We start from the raw sequence: 15,553 nt of genomic DNA on the forward strand, positions 1-15,553 counted from the left end.
CGTTGAATTTTAGCGTAGATCTTACATATTTAGCGTTGAATTTAGCGTAGATCTTACATAAATTCAACGCATTCAACGCCAATCTTACATATTTTGCGTTGAAATTTGGCGTAAATCTTACATATTTAGTGTTGAATTTTAGCGTAGCTCTTACATATTTAGCGTTGAATTTAGCGTAGATCTTACATAAATTCAACGCATTCAACGCCAATCTTACATAATTTTGCGTTGAATTTTGGCGTAGATCTTACATATTTAGCGTTGAATTTTAGCGTAGATCTTACATATTTAGCGTTGAATTTCGCGTAGATCTTACATAAACTCAACGCATTCAACGCCAATCTTACATATTTTGCGTTAAAATTTGGCGTAGATCTCACATATTTAGCGTTGAATTTAGCGTAGATCTTACAAAAATTCAACGCATTCAACGCCAATCTTACATAATTTTGCGTTGAATTTTCGCGTAGATCTTACATATTTAGCGTTGAATTTTAGCGTAGATCTTACATATTTAGCGTTGAATTTAGCGTAGATCTCACAGAAGTTCAACGCTTCCAACACCAATCTTACATATTTTGCATAGAATTTTGGCTTAGATTTTACAAATTTAAGGTTGAATTTTTTGAATTCCTTTTCAGACCAATTTATGAGTTCTAAAGTTTTTCAAGTTTTTTTTCAAAAAGTCAATTTTTTTCACAGTTTCGACCCCTATACTTCACAGGTGAGAAAAGCGAAGTCAGCAAAAAATTCACTTTTTAGTGCCCTTTTATAGCGCAAAATCCATTTGAGACCATTTTACGATTTCAAATTTTGCAAGTTTTTTTTCAAAAAGTTAATTTTTTTAACTGTTTCAACCCTATTCTGCACAGGTGAGAAAAATCACTTTTTAGTGCTCTTTTATAGTGCAAAATCTGTTTCAGACCATTTTACGATTTCAAAACTTTTTCAAGTTTTTTTTTCGAAAAATTAATTTTTTCACTATTTCGAACCCTATACTCCAAAGTTGAGTAACAAGAAGTCAGAAAAAATCTCTTTTAGTGCTCTTTTATAGTGCAAAATCCAATTCAGACCATTTGAATATTTCAAATTTTTCAAGTTTTTTTTCGAAAAATTAATTTTTTTACTGTTTCGACCCCTATACTGCACAATTGAGAAAAATGAAGTCAGCAAAAAATAACCATTTGCTCTCTTACCGTGCAAAAACCATTTCAGACCATTTTAGGAATTCAAATTTTTTTCAAAACTTAACAAAAAAATTTTAAATTTTTCCCAGTACTTCTCACATGATAAATGCGTTGAATACTTTGAAATTATGTAAGATCTCGGCTAAATTCAACGAAAAATATGCAAGTTCTACGCTAAATTCAATGCAAAATATGTAAGGTCTACGCTAAAATCAACGCGAAATATGTAAGATCTACGCTAAATTCAGCGCAAAATATGTAAAATCTACGCTTTATAAGGATTGCGGCTCTTAAGGAAACCAAGGTACGGTGGCGCAATGGTAGAAGGGGCGACAAGTAAACAGGAGGACAGTGGTTCGAGTCCCATACCAAGAGTTCTACGCGTTGATTTTTGTAAGATCAACGCTAAATTCAACTCAAAAATATGTAAGATCTACGCTAAATTCAACGCTAAATATGTAAGATCTACGCTAAATTCAACGCTAAATATGTAAGATCAGCAGCAACTAGCGTTGACAAGTTGGAAAATTCACCGCCATTTCTTACATAATTTTGCGCTGAATGCGTTGAATTTTTGTCTTTAAATTCAACGCATTCATTGCAAAATTATGTAAGAAAATTGCGGTGAATTTTCCGACTTGCCAACGCTAGTTGCCGCTGATCTTACATAATTTTGGCCAAATTCCTCGGCCCGGGGAAGTGACCTCTGATCACATCAAGTCCAACGCACACGGTGTGTTACCATACTAAAATTACAGGGTCTGGGATTCGGTTCAAGCGCACAAAAGTATCATCAGAGGTCACTTCGGTCTGGGGATGGTGTGATCAGATGTCACTTCGGTCAACAGATGGTATGATCAGAGGTCACTTCGGTCTGAGGATGGTACGATCAGAGATGACTTAGGTCTGGGGACGGTATAATCAGAGGTCACTTCGGTCTGGGGATGGTATGATCAGAGGTCACATCGGTCTGGGGATGGTATGATCAGAGGTGGTCACTTCGGTCTGGGGATGGTATGATCAGAGGTCACTTCGGTCTGGGGATGGTATGATCAGAGGTCACTTCGGTCTGAGGTTGGTATGATCAGAGCTCACTTCGATCTCGTGATGGTATGATAAGAGGTCACTTCGTTCTGGGGATGGTATGATCAGAGGTCACTTCGGACTGGGGATGGCTTTATCAGAGGTCACTTCGGTCTGAGCATCGTATGATCAGAGGTCACTTCGGTCTAGGGATGATTTGATCCGAGGTCACTTCAGGATGGGAACTGTTTGATCAGAATAGGGTTTAAGAGCAAATTAGTCTGATCAGAGACAATTTCGAGCGGATATTTTTTTTCGATTTTTTGTTTTATTTTACCGAAACATTATTTGTTAATCAGACACTTAAAAGTGATCAATTGATAACAGACAACCCACTAAAAGATGCACAAAATCGGTGGATACGAAAAATTGTAGTTGAATTTTGTGATCTCCAAATTTAATTATTGAGAGTTATTTTAAAAATAAAATATGACAAAACTGAACAAAATTTTCTTGGTCCAAAAGTAACTGATTTTTTTAGGAGAAGAACCAATTGACAGTCAGAGTTTTATACTCACTTTGACAGCAAAACATCAGTTTCTAATTCACATATTATTTTCAGTCAAATAGAATGAAAATAGATTTTTTGAAGTCAAAACTAAAAGAATGTAATTTCATATGATGAAAACGCAACAAATCTGCTTCAAGTAGTTTTAAATTCTATAAATTTTTTCGATATGAAAAAATAATATTGTTTTATTTTTTCAAGTTGCACTCATTTTTGTTGAAAAAATCCTCAGTTCACGTTAAAGATGTTATAAGCTGGTTCTGCGAGTAATGAGATATTTTAAGTGAAGTTATTGAAATTTAGTTAGCAATTTGATTTTTGTTTTCTACAAAAAAAATTGTCCCAAAAGCGCGAGAGAATAGTGTTGAGCGATATATTTGAACAAATAAATTTTTGAACAAAAGCATATTGAGCGGTCAATATATTTCAGTTACTTAGCAAAATTGTATATGCGCATCGGGCCAAAGTTCAAATGACTGATTTAATATTAAAAGCCCACTAGAGAACAAACCTAAATTTTAAAGTGAACTAGAGAATTTGAAGTTTTATTTGATGTCAAAAACCTTTTTTACCAGAGATATTTTTAACAGAGATAAACTGATCTTTTGGTTTTATAAAAATACGACCAAGCAGATCACTCCCACACTCCCCTTAGTTAGTTTATCAAGTGAACGTTAACTTAAATGTAATGGCAGGAACACTCAATGGCCCTATCCGGCTGGTATAGTATCCGATCCGACCATCCACCCCGAAGTTAATAACAATTGAAGTAACAAGATTTTTGGGGGTAAAATGACAACCTGAATAAAAATAAGAGCGAAAATAAATTTTAAACGAATAATCATGCTGTGATATTGCTTTTATTTCCAAGAGAAAGGGGTTTAGGAGGTTAATGATTTGTTTATGGTAGATTAAATTAAAGTATTTTTGTGTAAGGTTTACTAGCGCTTGACAGTGAAATAAGAATTTCTCTGAAACTTGTTTTCGGATTAACCTGAAATTTTGTAGATACACTGTTTAAAACGCTTGAGCGCAAACCAGACACCACTGAAAAAAAGCACGCCAGTGCTGCATGATGTTCTTAGGGTTAGTGTAACTCTTTAAGGGCTTTCTATTGGGGCAATTTTTAACCTCAGGTTGCGACCGAAAATTATGCTTCCGGAATACCCGAATGTCCAAAACGGGAAATTGTCCTTTTTGATCTTATTGAATAATGCTGAGACAAGGTTTCTTCGCATGCAGCTAGCTGGCAATCCATACTTTTTAAATATGTTTATTTGAAGTAACTATGACCCCTAGAACACGAGATATGACCTTTTCAATTTTGATTCCGTAGTCAACACCCACGAAATCTGTGCGCATGCACTTCTCCTGTCCTATTAATTGTTAGGTCGGAAAAATTGTCAGCAGGCCGAATTCTGGATGGAGTTTTAGTGACATTCGTAATCATTATAAAAAAAATGACACCCATGCAAGTTGATTCACCCTTGATTGTTACCTACAGGTCAAAATTTAGGCTTTCAGGATAGTTCTCTTTTCGACATCCATAAATAAGGGGAACTGCGTGAAAAAAGTTTGAAATTTGGGAAAAACAATTGCTCCCAGTTTACATGTTGAGTTTAGTTACTTATTAATGGTTTTTGACAGGGATTGATTTGAGATATTTTTTTTGAAAGCGGGAACCAAGCGATATGAGTTTTTCAAAACAACTTTTAATCTTTACTAAGCAAACAATAGTTGAATGGGTTCGTTTACATAAGAGTCCAAAGTTGTTTACTTAATTTATAGTGAAAGTTGAACAATGGTTGTTAGCATTTTCACAACAAAGCATAAATTTGAAATGATTTGTTTGCACATTAAATAAAGCCCTCCTACAGAATTGGACGGATTCAAATCTTTGTTGCAGTTTTTCTTAAGAGATTGAAATTTGCTTGCTTGGGACGAGAGAGTTTTGGTTGTGTATAAAATGAAGTGGCACATCGAGAGTGGCTGAATTTGTAGACAAAAAGAAATTCAAAAAATCTAGAGAGAGCGGATGGTTTAGTCGGACTAAACTTTGCAAGCTAGTTTGAAAAGCAGAGAAGAGAACGAGAAACGATGAGAGTTTTTTGAGACTTAAATTTGGAGTTTTGTAATTGCAAGACCATTTGAGATACTCTGAGCATTTTTGATTTAATTCATTTGGAAAGTGAACCAGATCTCATGGTGAAACAACTTATTTAGAGGCAAATTAAATTGCAACAGCGTACATGAGTGGAAGAGGGGAAATAGCTGTGTAGCAAAAAAAGCGCTGCCTCATTGATTCAAACCCTTTGGTTTATTTTATTTTTCCGATGTTCTGGGCAACAGCGTTCTCTCACTGTTGCCCAGCAGAAATTCAGAAGATGACAGTGGCTCTCTTGGGTGTGCTTCGTCTCTTTGTTACTAATTGCTGCGGATTATTCGTTGTTCAATTCAAGAACGTGCAATTCTTTGCATAGTTTAAACAGTTGGGAGTACGCTGAGATCTGACTTACATTCGCTGTTGGAAATACCAAAAGCTTGATATGCGTTTGAATATCAGTTAGCGAAGCGTAATTCTTCACCAGGATACGAAGTTTGGAAGATTGGAGTGAACATTATTTGAGCATGAAGCTGGGATGGACGGATGATGAGATAATATAGTGTTTGCCTTCCAAATTGTCTGGGCGGACCGTGAATGCATTAAGTGATTTACCAAAAGGTTATTGGCGGTCAATCCCATAGAATCAAGTAAGGACACTGACAGCGAAGTTGTATCAGTTTGACACACGATTGTCTGACAATCCACTTTTTTTTAGCGCACCTACAATTTGTTTAATAGAGGGAGAGCGAGAAGTAAGGCGGATATCATTGAAACCAGTGGTACTCTGGGTCAGGCATTGTGACAGCTGTCTGCTCAGATGCAGGTGAATGATACATGTAGAAGCGTTGGCAGTTCGCCACTTGATGAAATTCGGCAACCCGGCGAAATTTCTGAAGGTTTTGGTGTTGGGTTCGGCGGCGGTGTCTTTCGAAAAGAAGCAATGTTTGGAGAACAGGATGAAGAAGGATGAGAAAAATATTGAGAGCGGTGGTAAAATTAGAATGCCAACCTACGATGATGAATTGCAAACGGGATCTGAGGATGAGTTTACGAAGGAAGCTTGTGGTCAACCAATTCAAGAAAGTTGTAGACCAGCTCTCAGCGAGTATGGAGATAGCAGCACCAGAAAAGTTCTGACCGAAGAAACGACAACTGCGGAGAATACTGTGTCTTTTCTTTCAGTGGAGCATTGTCCAATCGAAAAGATTTGGCATTGTCAATAGAATCTGGGGAGTTTAAGAATGAACAATCAGACGCAGAAACGATATGTTGGGAGCTTGGGGCTTGATGGAGTTAAAGACAGCAGATTTGATCCAAGCGCTCTACAATGCAGCACACGTGGTTGATGGGACACAACTGTATGGACAGTTTTCACAATTGATTGTACGGAGAGATCGAAGAAAAGATCAGAATCAGGATTAACGGATTAGCAGTTGGTATCTGAAACAGAGAATGGTCATTAATTTGTGGCGTCACGTGATCATATTTTTACACAGTTAGTAGAAGAATGAGTGAATGGGTGAATGGATGAAAGAAAGTCAGCTTAATAGTGCTGTTTCGATCAAACCAACGGATAAGCATCAAAAGGAATGTGCCTGAATTGACAAAACCGGGAAACCCGACCAGAATTCAATGGCTAGAGTGTTGCACGATTGGGTTTATAATGATCAACAGTGGAGGAGAGAGGACTCTAATAGATTTTTGAGGGAAATAGAGTTAAAAATGGAGAGAAGAATTGCATCCAGATTTCCGGAGATTGCAAAACTGTTGCTGGAGATCCAATTGTTGAGCCGGACAGAGAAGCGGAGACGTTTGGAATCCTCAAGACAGCAGTCATGAAAATTGGGAAATTTTTTTTAAAAGATGGTTTAGGGAAACATGTGTGGTTTTGTTATGGTGTTTAATAAGAATTTCTTTTCTCTTAAGGATAGCGAGTTCTGCGAAAATTTGTATAATCACAGCAAGAGAGTTTGACCAGACATCATTTTTTGGCTCTTAGCTGGTGCTGATGTCATTGTCAAATACGATTTTTTTCATTTAAACTTTTTTTAATCAATTTTGGGTGCTGTTCATAATAATCCAGAGCTGAAATTATGTGTTTCACTTAACTTGGTAGTAATTCTAGAAATTACGGAATAGTAAAATATTCAGGTCTTATTTTAACGGCTTGCACTTATTCGGCAGAAGGATAATCTAGGAGAGGGGAGTAAACAATTCCTTAATTAACGTTAAAATTGGCATAGACAGATACTGCAAGTAATTTAGATAAATTATGTCAAGTTAATTAAGTTGAAGTAGCTATTTGAGTTTAGTTTTCTTTGAAAAAGGACTTTTGTTTCACAAGCGCCAGAGAGGGGGGTTAAGTTATATATCCTAAAAAAACAAATCTTTGTACAAATGCATATTGAATGGTCAAGATGTTTTAGTTACATAGCAAAGATTTATTTGCGCATCGGACCAAAGTTCAAATGAGTGATTTGGTTTTAGAAGTCCTTTAGAGACTGAACTCAATTGTTGAAATGGACTAAAGATTTTCAAGAGGAATTAATTTTTTATTTGAAATCAAGAAACATATGTTTTACCAGAGATGCACTAATCCGGTGGTTTTAGGAAAATACCACCAAGCAGATCACACCCGCACGCCCTTATGTAGTTATATTAAACCGACGTTATCCGAATTTTAATGGCATGTACACCCAATGGTCGTCTCGAGCTGGTACAGTTTTTGGGCCTATCCGAGCATCCACCTCAAGTTGTTGACACCAGAATTGATGTGATGTGAAGCTTTTCAGAACTTTGAGGTAAAAAAATAACACCCTGAAATAAAATATGGACAAAATTAACCTTTAAACGAATACACAAACTGTGTTTTTGATTTTAGTACCAAAAGGAAAGGCTTCCTGAATCTTTTATTGTAGATAAAATTAGGGTGTTTTGAGCAAAGTATTTTAGCACTTGATATTGAAATAGTAATTTCTTTCAAACTTGTTGAAGATTTTGAAGTTGGCGGTTTTGAGCGGCCGAATGACGTTGAAGCGGTTATATATTAACCTGAGACAGTTAGTGACAAAACAGCACCCACAACTCCTTAAATATTTTCAAACCGTAAACGGCTCGAAACAAGTAATTCTAGGACAAGGATTTTTGGCATGCAACTAGTGGGCAGCCCATAGTTTAAATATTTTACCTGAATTAATTATGATCCCTAGAACTCATGATTTGACCTTTGAATTCTGATTTCCTAAGTAATACACTCGAGATTTTTGCGCATGCACTACTCGTGTCACATTCATCGTTGGTTCTTGAAAAATTGTAATAATTAAAACGCAAAAAATTTCGAATCTGAAGTCCGATTTGAGCTCAGACCAAACCCCTCGGAACGATTGCACGCCGGTGCTGCGTGATGTAAAATGTGGTTTATTCGTTGAGTTTTAATGGTAGCCTTATATTTTTATTCGGATTAGTCTAACTTGTTAAAGGCTTTCTATTGGTTCAGGTTTTAAACTCAGGCTGCGACCAGAATTTGGTGTTTCCGGATGACCCAAATGTCAAAAATGGGAAATTGGCCTTCTGGCGGCCGAATGACATTGAAAGGGTAATAAAATGGTTGCCTGAGACACTACGTGACAAAAAACAGCCACTGCTGTCAATTTTGGCAAGCTGAGATTTTCTGGGTTTCAGCAACCACGACTCTTTAATAAAATTTAAAACGCAAACGACTCATATTTAAAAATGCTAGAACAATAATTATTCGCATGCAACTAGTTGGCAATCCTTAGTTTTTGAAATACATTTATTTGAAGTAATTATGAACCCTAGAACACAAGATATGACCTTTTTATTTTTGATTTCTAAGTCAACACCCACGAGATCTGTGCGCATGCACTTCTCCTATCTTATTAATTGTTAAGTCGTAAAATTTTTCAGCGGGCGCAACTGCGGATGAACTTTCTGTGACATTAGTTATCCTCATCCACTTGAACCATCCTCATCCAGGACGATGGACCCGTGATTGTTCCCTAGAGGACAAATCTTAGGCATATAGAAAAATTAGTTTTGCCCAATTTTATAATTACCGGGAAAAGCATGAAAAGGTTTGAAAATTGTGTGTAACTATTGCTCTTAGTTTAAGTGTTGAGTTTGGTTATTTTTTCATGACATGGTTTTTCACAAGGACTGATCGGAGCTAACTAAATTTGAGAGCGGAAACCGTACGATATGAGCTTTTCGAAGCAACTTTTAATCTTTACTAAGAAACCAGAAGTGGAGTGGATTTGTGTACATAATAGTCCAAACTTTGTTTACCTAAAGTAAAGTGAAATTTGAACAATGGTTGTTAGCATTTGAAGAACCAAGCATAATTTTGAATTGATTTGTTTGCACAGTAAAAAGAGATCTCCGACAGAATCTGACGGATTTCAAATGTTCCTTTGCAGTTTTTACTTAATAGATTAGTGTTTGTTTGCTTAGTGAAGTGGCACAGCAAAAGTGGCAGAATTAGTAGACAAAGAAAGAATTTCGCAAAATCAAGAGAGTTCAGTTGGTTAAGTTGGACTAAACTATGGAAGCTAGTGTGAGAAGCAGAGAAGAGAAAGAGAAACTTTGAGTTTATTGAGACTTAAATTCAAAAATTTGTAATTGCAAGACCAGTTGGGATACTGTGAGCGTTTTTGATTTAGTTCATTTGGGAAGTGAACCACGGATATTGTTATTCTCATTTTAATTACTATTATAAATTTTCTTGACTTTGTCGTTTCCATTGATATCCAAAAAGTATTAGTATTGTTAACATTGTTATACGTATAACCACAATTGATATTACGGGCCTCATTGTGAAATAACTCATTTCTTGGCAATCAAGTTTGCGACAGAGTCCCCTCACTTCCGCTCTATAGAGCATAGCAGAAGTTCAGAAGACGACATTTGTTACTTTCCTGATCATCGTTAACCTTTGAAGTTTTTAACAAGCAGGACACATGGAAAGAGAAATCAAACCATTTTCCATTATGCGGAAGTTGAGACCCCAATTGCCTTCCGCGAAGTAAACCAGTTCTGACTAAACGGACCTGTGTCGCACAAAGAGGGATACAGCGACAGAATCTGATAGAAGCCTATGGCCTGGAAAGTGTGCGGAAACCAGACTCAGACCGTGCAAAATTTGATTTCTGAAAAAGATTGCCCAATTATAGTTGATGAGCACTAAAAATTAAACAAAATACCAAGTCTTGTTTTTTGTCATCGAGGTGAGCTCTTGATTGTAAGGAATTCTTTTTCAATAAGAAAAGCTCAAACAACATATGACGATAGAGTAATCTCGACGGTTCTGAAAATAAATCATTAATCCAGTTGAAATTGCAACTTCATTCACTTTACTATTAATCTGGGTAAGCCCTGTGCTCAACGCAAGTATGTCTGGAACCATGCTCATGCTGTCTGATGACTGGCTTTGGTCTCGCACCTCAACCAGGAATATATTTCAATGAAACATTTCTTGCATAATCTTAATCTTTGTCTGATAAAACGCAAAGTATAATTAGTTCAAAAATAAAAATCATCTCCACACAATTTATAGAGCACTTAATTTAGAGCATCTTAATACATAATCTTAAAAAAGAAATGTGAATAAAGAGAACATGTAAACAAACTTTTTAAATTCAAATGATTGTATTACCATATTAGTTTCCAAAAATCATCATCCACAATTTACTCAAGACTTCAAGACAACAAATTTCTTCCCTTGTTTTTAGTATTGAAATCACAGCAGTAGCAATTTGGAATGTTTATACATTTCAGCGGAGAAGGTGCAACTTTGGCGCAATTGGGGCATAGTTCTCGACAAGGCATCATGAACCGTCTTCCAAATCGGGGATCGTGGTACCGGCATTCCTTACTCAAGTACTGGATTAGATTCTGCTGCGATTCCGTCAAATCGTTATCACTGCGTGACTCCTCATCGAACTCGGCTAATGACGCTTGTTCGAAATAGCTATTTCTGTATGCCAGCGAACATGTAATACAGAGCATTGCGACTATTAATTTGGACATAATTTCAACCAATCACCTTTGAGAAGTTTTTCTTTAGAGGTAATGAAAACAGAATTATATAAAAGCACTGAAAGTTTAACCAGTTTTTGCTTTAAATGAGAGAAATTGGCCGATTACTGAAATTTGCTATGGAAATTTTGAGGCAAGTTTGAACTTAAATAAACTTGGATAGCGTGTTTCTCAAGGTAAACAAATTGTTTGCAAGTTGATGTGAACTTAGCTGTAACACAGTTTAGTGTTGCCTTGACATATAAACTTTTATGCAGAGCATTAACACTAGTTCATGTAATTAAATGCGTACCTAAATTTAGTCATTGACATCTGAAAAGAGAAAGTTTGTTTAAAAGTTTATGAAAAGTTAAAAAAAAAAGATTAAAAAGATTATAAAAAGTTCAAATTGTCAATGGTTAGACCAAAATGCATAACTGCAGTTACCCTATGTTTTTCCAAATTTTCTCGCTAGACCTTAGCTCAGTCATATTTTATCGACAAGGACTGTTGCTCGAACCAAAAAGAAACCCCCTAATTTTGTTCGACCGAAATGTTATGACCGACTCTAACTCGACTGAACCCGGTAGCATTCAAAAATATGTCTCTCGAGATGGTCTGAGTCGCGTAAAATATAGACTTTAATAGGTAGGAAAAACGTGAAAAAGTATTTTAGAGCACTTGGACATCGTGAACGATAAAGATGCTACCAATATAAAAATATATGCTGAAATCTCAATGTAAAGACGTTCACGCGAAGGCCACGCAAGATCTTACATTCCAGAAAAAATACATTTATACAGTTTCGGATATTAAAAAAAATTGCGTGACTTTCCATGTCATCTATTTTTCCCCGAAGAATCACTAAAAACACAAAAGGTAGTCAAACTATTGTCAAAACGAGTTTGGTTGATTTGCATAGGGGCAACAACTTCTATGTTTTATTTCAGTTTCAGATCGAAAACAAGATTTCTCAGACCTTGTTAAGATGTGGACGTGATTTTGCGTCGCTTTCTCTGGCAGTTTTGGTGTTTTTACAGAGAACAGAAAAAATCCCAAAAAACAATCAGACTAGTGTTTTCAACAGATAATTAGCAGTTGTGTTGCTGATCAATTGTGTAACATGTTTGTAATCTAATGTATGTCAGTTAAAATCCGCTAAAATGTAAACGTACCTTTTTTTTGTCGGAATTAAAAGAAAGTTTGGTATTGCATTACTGATGGCACAGCAAAACTTAACGCTAAAATTCCTCTCATTAGAGGCTAGTTTTGCAGCTAGTTCTGCAGCGTATAGTTTTCACGTATGTTGAATACTAAGGATGGTCGATTGCCGAGCTTGCTATTCTAGCAGTTTAAAATAAAAATAATAATAACAATAATAATAATAATAATAATAATAATAATAATAATAATAATAATAATAATAATAATAATAATAATAATAATAATAAAAATAATAATAATTATTATTATTATTATTATTATTATTATAATTATTATTATTATTATTATTATTATTATTATTATTATTATTATTATTATTATTATTATTATTATTATTTTTATTATTATTATTATTATTATTATTATTATTACTATTATTATTATTATTATTATTATTATTATTATTATCATTATTATTATTATTATTATTATTATTATTATTATTATTATTATTATTATTATTATTATTATTATTATTATTATTATTATTATTATTATTATTATTATTATTATTATTATTATTATTATTATTATTATTATTATTATTATTATTATTATTATTATTATAGAAATTATCTTTTTTTATCCAAAAAATTTATCTTTTCATTGAAGGCTGATCTGTTATATTTTGATTAAAAATCTGTATAAGTTATTGCTGCCTCTATTAGCTGATCTCAAATAACCTTCATTTAGAGTGATACACACCCATTTGACCTTATCTCTTTGAATTAAAGTAAATAAAAGTCAATTTCAAAGTGAGGAAGTCACTTTTGAGAGTGAGGTAAGTCAAGTGTGACCAAAAATTTAATCACGCGCATGAAAAAAAAACTCGCTCCACTAAGAGCGAAAAATGACGTCACACATGCAATTCAATTGAAATTGCATGAACGAATGAACAAAAAATGGCTGTGACGTCATATGGTCGTAACAAAAATCATGACGACGAAATAAAAAAAACATAGCAGGACAAGTCCTGACGTACAATTCAAAGAATTTTCATTGACTAAACAAAAAAAACTAGACCTAGAATGGAATATCAGTGAATTGAGAAAACCATTTAAAAAAATCAGATAAAAAAAAACAAAAAAAAACAAAAAATCAATGTCAAAATGCCGCATGTGAACAAAAAAAACTACTGCCGAGAAATTAAAATTTAATTCAAACAAAAAACTAGGCCTAGAAATAGCTGTGAATGGAATGGGAAAACCATTTAGAAAAAAATCCGATCCAAAAAATCGAAAAAACCGTAAAAATCAGAGTGAAATTGCCGCATGTGAACAAAAAATCACTACCGAGAAACCGAATTTTTGTTCAAACACCGTTTCCTCACTCTACTTTAAAATTAGAGCGAAAAAAATTCACGCCGCAAAACCACTCGCTTTTTCGCTCCACTTCCTGTTTCGGCGTGACCAAAATCGCTACTCCAATTTGACTTCAAAAATCATGAAAATGTGTGAACAGATCTTAAAAAAAAAGACAGCGCCCCAATACAATTCAAATTCTTTGAATTGTAATAAACCTAGAGAAGGCCCATAATAGCCTCAGCTATCGCTGTGCGGCTATTAATAAAAATAATTGATTTTTTAAAGAAGTTACATATAATTTTGGTTCCCTCCTGTGTGATTCTGGAATTTTCATCGTAAAATATCTGATAAGATGCTGATCAAAAATCTTTATCGCGGAAGATCTTATCTGGTCTTACACGATAAAAATTCTGCTCCACGTGAACTTCAATCTTGTAAGATCTGATAAGATACTTATTAGATCTTACAAGATAACAATTCAATTTTGCAGAACTGTTATCTTATAAGATCTGATAAGTATCTTATCAGATCTTGCACGATAAAAGTTCACGTAGGGCACAATTTTTATCGTGTAAGATCTGATAAGAAATGTCTTAATGATTTCAAAATCTAACCTTTTTCACAATATCTTATAGGTCTCAAAAGGATAATTTTCTCTTTGTTGCTCTGACACTTAAGTGTTGCATTCTGTAGCTTTTTGGCTACTGCTTGAGAGCAACTCTTGTATGGAGAACATGATTTGTCTTCATATAAGATCTGATAAAAAATCTTATCAAGAAGATGAGTCATAGCTTTCCAAATGTTTATCTTGCAAGATCTTAAGAGTTTCTTATAAGACATTACACGATAAACATTTTCTGTCAGGCAGAAGTTTTATCGTGCAAGATCTTATCAGACCTGATAAAAAAATTTGTATCCTATATGACCTGATAAATTGTCTTACAAAGTCTTGGTCAGGCAACGCATAATCCTATATGTACTTATGAGACAATTTTGTAAGAAATTTGTAAGATCTTACACGACAAAAATGTCTGAGGCTTCCTGCCCTTTCACCTATATGACATTTTGATTGCGCTCTTCAGTCATTCCTGATGCTGGATTTGCCTGTGCTCTGTTTCAGTTGATCAGATTGGGAACATTTTACGAGAGTGCGCAACTACTCAAACTTTATTGAGTACTTACTCAGCCCATCTAAGCGTCTCTTCTCATTTGCCCGTCTGTTATTCTCTCTCTTGGTTAAAAATTCATAGTCCGCTTAACTTTAGTTCAGTAACGAAAAAACTTCTTTCTGACTTTACTCAAAAAAATTTCTGGAAGGGGACTGTTAACTTTAAAATATGCTTGATCGCATCTTGCATAATAAAGGTTCCATCAAGAGCAAAAGTCCAAACAGCTGAAATTTGCAATTTACACCAAAAACTCTAACTTTTGGGGAGACAAAAACTGACATACAATCAAACAGATTGACCTAATCTTACCGGTCCTACAGATTATCGAGTAAGTATAATTTATAGTTTAATCATAGTCCTCACTTACGACAACTTTAATCATCTTAATGGTTTTAGCAACAACAACAGCCAATTAAAAATTAATCTTCCAAGTGAGCTCTTCGAAATAGTCTTCGAATTGAGCTCTGAACCTTTCGATTTAAAACATTTCAAACGATTCAAGTCATAATTCTAGATATTTGTTTTCGCTTTTACGAGCGTGTGGGTTGCAAACACAAATGGTGCGGGCAGTACCATACTAGATTTACAAGTAAAATTCACACCGAAATATAAGTAAAATCCACTTTTACCTTATTTGGAAATCAATGTAAATTTTCATAGGTAAAAATCTTATTTTTCTACTTGAAATCCATGGGTAAAATGTTTTAAAATTGCTTGATTTTAGGGTTTTGTCCTAACTTGTAAATTAGCAAAATTTATTGCTTAATTTTTGCACTCAAGGGCGAAATGGATAAAATTTTTGATTTGCAAAGATCAAAACATTCATTGAAAAATCAATTTCAGATATTTACAGAACATGTTGTATACAGTCTAGAACTCAATCTGTATAGAGTCTAGTATCGACTAATGGAATCAGTGACTCGCACAGATTTGGAAAATAG

This window comes from Convolutriloba macropyga, chromosome 3, assembly GCF_964194025.1.
Source record: "Convolutriloba macropyga chromosome 3, txConMacr16.3, whole genome shotgun sequence".
Lineage (NCBI taxonomy): Eukaryota > Metazoa > Xenacoelomorpha > Acoela > Convolutidae > Convolutriloba > Convolutriloba macropyga.